This window comes from Oncorhynchus keta, chromosome 14, assembly GCF_023373465.1.
Source record: "Oncorhynchus keta strain PuntledgeMale-10-30-2019 chromosome 14, Oket_V2, whole genome shotgun sequence".
Classification (NCBI taxonomy): Eukaryota; Metazoa; Chordata; class Actinopteri; order Salmoniformes; family Salmonidae; genus Oncorhynchus; species Oncorhynchus keta.
The window spans coordinates 47,141,510-47,147,509 of record NC_068434.1 but is presented as its reverse complement, the minus strand read 5'-3'; the positions used below and the strand labels follow the sequence as shown (position 1 = coordinate 47,147,509).

At 43.0% G+C, this 6,000-nt stretch overlaps 1 protein-coding gene across 3 annotated transcripts in view; it reads left to right on the top strand.

The window, feature by feature from the left end:
* Positions 1-2,071: 2,071 nt before the first annotated feature.
* The window catches only part of nos1 (nitric oxide synthase 1 (neuronal)), a 64,798-nt gene continuing 60,869 nt past the window's right edge, over positions 2,072-6,000 (top strand). The window contains exon 1 of one of the 3 annotated variants that reach the window (XM_035786274.2): positions 2,072-2,285. The gene's annotated coding sequence lies outside the window, so the exon portion shown is untranslated. The remainder of the gene's footprint in view (positions 2,286-6,000) is intronic. The other 2 variants (XM_035786273.2, XM_035786272.2) reach the window with 2 other exon arrangements.

Genomic DNA, 6,000 nt, shown 5'->3' with positions numbered 1-6,000 from the left:
CGTGCACGTTCACCACCTTGTGAAGTTCATCATAACTTATTTCATCTGTAGCCTAATAAACTGCATTCTTTCCCGAGTCTTAGTGGAAGGACCACACAACATATCACAACATACATTAACCTCGAAGCCAGTCGCACCGCAATGTGTCAGGGGAAACACTGTTCAACTGATGACCGAAGTCAGCCTGCAGGCGCACGACCTGCCAAAAGGAGTCGCTAGAGCGCAATGAGCCCAGTATAGCCCCCCCGGCCAAACCCTCCCCTAACCAGGACGATGCTAGGCCAATTGTGCACCGCCCTATGGGATTCTGGTCACTGATGGTTTTGACACAGCCTGAGATCAAACCCGGGTCTGTAGTGACGCCTCAAGCACTGCGATGTAGTGCCTTAGACTGCTGCACCATACAGGAGGCCTGCATAATTAATTTTACAGACGCAAAAAGATCCCACCTTGTCTAGCATATTTTCTTTTGTTGACATTCGGAAAGTTTAACGACAAATTTGCTGTTTCCATCAGGCCTGTCGTGACATTTTTTTTATCTGACAGCTAGGGAGCAAGTTGGGTCAAAAGGCCAATGCTGATTGGCAGGCAGTAATGCATACAGCATCCTTTGTCCCATATGCTTTGCTAGTCAGTGTGGACAGCAGTGACCTTAACATCTGAGTAATGTAGAAGAAGCTCTTATTCAAAGCGACTTAGATGGTGAGTACAAACATGGCTTTCTAAGCACCATGCTTTACCAAGTGATCCACACAGGACACTCTTTAGCTGTGGTTGCACCAACCCAATGCTTTTAACTGTGAGGGGGAGTGAATGAGTGGACACTTCTGGGTGAAGGGAAAGGAACTGAAATGTAATCCTGGTCTCTTACCATTAAATACCAGGGTTGACATCCTTGAACACTGTGACAGCTGGGTATTCCTGGAGAGTAACTGCCCGAGAATTTAAAAAAACTATACCCCAGTCACAAAACATGATTGGAGTTCAATGTCAAGGAACTCCATGACTGGTGATATCTGTATCATTATCTAACGTGAAGGTGACGCTAACCCACCTTCACGTCACCTTTTCAAACACAGGATTTCCTCTTTAATTGGTTGCTATATCTGTGAGGTCAAAATGGCCTCTCCTCTACCTGGGCAGATAACAACATTGGACAGGGAGAAATAATTGGAGAGCCAACTGAGACAGTTTATATACAAACAGATTACATTTATTAATTTATCAGATACTCTTATCCAGAGCAACTTTTGTAAGTATAGCCTTTTTCTTTAGTTACTCTACTCCAATGTGAACTGATGGCTAAGGGCATTGTTTTGCCTATTCCAAGGAGATCCTTCAGTGGGCTATTGTTGGAAATAAAGGTTAAGTTTGTGTCACATAAGGAAAAAACAGGGTTGTGGTGTGTGTGTGTTTGACATTGGCAATGACATCACTTATCTGTGCAAGGAATTTTGAACATTTGCCACATTCAAAACAACTGGGAACTCGGATATCTCTGAATTCCAACTACAGTGCATTCAAGACAACTGAGAATTCTGAAAAAACGAGCTCTGACTGGGAAAAATCGTTTTTGAAAATGTCATCCAACTCCAACATCCAAATCATGAGGTCGTGATTTGACCTCGTTTTTATCTGAGTGCCCAGTTGTCATGAAGGCACCAATAGTACTTACAAGTGTCCCACTGGCTAAAAGTAGTTATTAAATGCCATAAACCTATAGTCCTGATCAATCATTTAAATTAATATAACACATGCAATCAAATGTAGTCTAAACTAATTTCACGAATTGATATCAAGGGCATGGGCCACACAATTGGCAGAATTGCTATTTTGGTGCCATTAGGCAATCTCCTTATATTGCCAACACACAAGTCAAGTTTTGAAGTTTAAAATGGAGTAAACAACATGTGGGTAAATACAAATATTGGCAATAACATTTGCAATGGGTGGGACGTGTGTACTCAGAAGGGACTAGTGTAGTTTGGTGATTAAAGAAGTGGAAACTACACCGACCAGGGTATAAATGCCCGCGCACGACCCAATCTGCGCTCGTCACAGTGTCTCTCGTGCTCCATATTTATACGGCACCCTGGCGCGCAGAGAAGCACAGGCATGCCGCGACTCTAATGAGACAACGCACACAAGTGGGACTTGAGGAGCTCGAGCGAAGCGGACAACCTGTGTGTGCAGATTCCGAGGACAACGAATACGCACGAGAGGAGTTCATCTGTCACTTGTATTTGCAACAGTTCGTTGTGCAAGTGAACTTGTTGTTCTCAGAGGTGAGTTTCTTGAATTATTCAAACAACGCACCATACAGACAATTACGCATTTTATGGCTGTTGATTATGCATCACTATCGTTGCTGTTTCACACATTATATACTGTCAAATCGAATGTAACAACTGCTTAGTCTTACTGTTGATTTTTTTTTGTCGGTTAATGGCTTTCCAAAAATAGTGGATAGCGCATTACTTTGACAATATTTACTTTGAACTGTGGCACCAGTTAAATCCAATAATAAACTGTCTGCCAAAGTCTCACCTTGATTAAATGATCACACTTGTGCCTTTTTAAAAAGTGAATTTAGAACATCTGAACATGCATGGAAGGATGAGGAAATTACGGTTAAAGGGGCAATCTGCAGTAGCTACATACATTTTTAGACTTAAATGATACTGTATAGCCATTGACTCTTGACGAATATAACTTATGTGCCTTGTGAGCTTAGTTGAACTGTTGTACCACATCAGCACCAAAAATATAAGCTTGTTTTTCTCCTTTGTTTGTAAACAATGTACATGTAAAAACAACACTGTATAGCAGGGGTATTCAACTCTTTACCCTACAAGGTCTGGAGCCTGCTGGTCTTCTGTTCTACCTGCACCCACCTGGTGTTCCAGGTCTAAATCAGTCCCTGGTTTAATGTAGTCCCTGATTTAGAGGGCAACAATGAAAGAAAAACGCAGTGGATCTGGCTTTTGGTTCCAGAGTTGAGTTTGAGGGCTGTATAGCCTCAAAGCATGGTAACACTATCATTTTGATATCATGAATGTTCAGTATCCACAGCTCTGTCCATGAGTTTGAGTGGTTACATTTCTCCAGCCCCATCCCTCAGCTTTTTACCAATCTAGTGGTGGGGTGATTCTTTTTAATTGTTAGAACTACAGATTGCCGCTTTAAAGATGCAAGAGCTGACTACTTCTCACACTGTTCTCTAAACTCTCACAATTCTAAAATTCTGATTACAACAATTGAGCGTGACCTGTTTTATTTTAATTGAACGTTTTTTAAACTGGTCAAGTCAGTTAAGAACAAATTCTTATTTACAATTACGGCCTACACTGGCCAAACCGGATGACGCTGGGCCCGCCCTATGGGACTCCCAATCACGGCTGGTTGTGGTACAGCCCTGACCTCTGCAAACAGTTATTACGATCCTTTACAGAAAAGTACAAAAATATTAGATCCCAGATTGAAAGTAGCCGGCACCGTACCATCATTTCTGGTCAGGGGGCACTTGAGGCAACTACTGCTTCCTTTCACTCAAATATCCTTTGAGTTTCTCCTTGATACTGTAGCTCCCATAAAGATCTCCTGCCTCTTGGAAGTGATCCTTTCAAGATGACTAACAGTTTATTTATTTTAATTAGGCAAGTCAGTTAAGAACAAATTCTTATTTTCAATGACTGCCTAGGAACAGTGGGTTAACCGCCTATTCAGGGGCAGAACGACAGTTATTACGATCCTTTACAGAAAAGTACAAAAATATTAGTTCCCAGATTGACAGTAGCCGGCACCGTACCATCAGTTCTGGTCAGGGGGCACTTGTCAGCTCGGGGGTTTGAACTTGCAACCTTTCGGTTACTAGTCCAACGCTCTAACCACTAGGCTACCCTGCCACCCCGTTATGCCTACAGTTGTCCCCAACATTCTATTGTAAATAGCTCCCTCACTGCTGTGATTCAACCTCTCCTTAAAAAGCCCAATCTAGACCCCTCCTCACTGAGTAATTATAGACCTATTTTGATTATTTTTTAAATCTAAGATTTTACAAAAAGTTTTTTTTTTTCTAGCAATAGTTGGCTTATTTGAGTATGAACAACTTCCAGTCTGGCTTCTGCTCACTTCAAAGCAAGAACGCTGCTTTATTGAAAGTCAGTAATGATCTTCTGTTGTCTGTCGGTGAATGCGCTATTTTAGTTATTTTGATCTCAGTGCCGCATTTGATACTCTTGATCTTAACATCTTTGTTGACCGGCTGGGAGAGGTGAGTGGGAATCTCCAGCATTGCCCTCGACTGGCCCAGGTCATATCTGTGGCAGACGTTTCTCAGTGAGCATGGGTGGTTCAGTAGGGTCCCCAGCACCTTTTCACTATGGTGTCTCTCAGGGGTCAGACTGGGCCTCATCCTTTTTATCTGTCATGCTTCCCTTGGTGACATCATCCGCAATCATAACGTTCAGTTCGCTGCAATGCGTATGACACACGGCTTTATTAACCAATCAGACCCAAAGACCATACCCTTCACAAGTGTCTTGCTGACATCAAATGTTGGATGACTGACAATTTTCTCCAGCTCAATGATAAGAAATCAAAGGTTGTTTTATTGACCCCCGTCTTGCTAGAACACAGATTGTAAATAACCTTGGTCATTTGTCCACTAATGTAAAGCCTATGGCCAGAAACCTTGACCATGACCTAAACCTCAAGCTGCATGTAAAGAAGGTTGTCCTTTCCTGCTTCTGTATAATCTAATAAATATAGCTAAAGTCAAGTCTTATTTCAGTCACTGATCTGTAAAAAGTTATGAACTCAGCAACAAAAAAAGCATCCTCTCACTGTCAACTGCGTTTATTTTCAGCAAACTGAACATGTGTAAATATTTGTATGAACATAACAAGGTTCAACAACTGAGACATAAACTGAACATGTTCCACAGACATGTGACTAACAGAAATGGAATAATGTGTCCCTGAACAAAGGAGGAGAGGGGGGGGGGGGTCAAAATCAAAAGTAACAGTCAGTATCTGACATTGCCACCAGCTGCATTAAGTACTGCAGTGCATCTCCTCCTCATGGACTGCACCAGATTTTCCAGTTCTTGACATGAGATGTTACCCCACTCTTCCACCAAGGTACCTGCAAGTTCCCGGACATTTCTGGGGGACTGGCCCTAGCCCCAGGTCCCAGACATTTATTTGACCTTTATTTAACTAGGCAAGTCAGAAGAACAAATTCTTATTTTCAATGACTGCCTAGGAATAGTGGGTTAACGACAGATGTGTACCTTGTCAGTTCGGGGGTTGGAACTTGCAACCTTCCGGTTACTAGTCCAACACTCTAACCACTAGGCTACCCTGCCACCCCAAGACATGCTCAGTGGGATTGAGATCCGGGCTCTTCGCTGGCCATGGCAGAAGACTGACATTCCTGTCTTGCAGGAAATCACGCACAGAACGAGCCCATAGGTGACATTGTTGCCGGTGATGTCTGGTGAGGACCTGCCTTACAACAGGCCTACAAGCCCTCAGTCCAGCCTCTCTCAGCCTATTGTGGACAGTCTGACCACTGATGGAGGGATTGTGCGTTCCTGTCCCGCAGGTGTGATGTTCGGATGTACCAATCCTGTGCAGGTTACACGTGGTCTGCCACTGTGAGGACAATCAGCTGTCCGTCCTGTAACGCTGTCTTAGGCATCTCACAGTACAGACATAGCAATTTATTGCCCTGGCCACATCTGCAGTCCTCATGCCTCCTTGCAGCATGCCTAAGGCACGTTCAAGCAGATGAGCAGGGACCCTGGGCATAATTATTTTGGTGTTTTTCAGAGTCAGTAGAAAGGCCTCTTTAGTGTCCTAAGTTTTCATAACTGTGACCTTAATTTCCTACCTTCTGTAAGCTGTTAGTGTCTTAACGACAGTTCCACAGGTGCATGTTCATTAATTGTTTATGGTTCATTGAACAAGCATGGGAAATAGGGTTTAAACCCTTTAC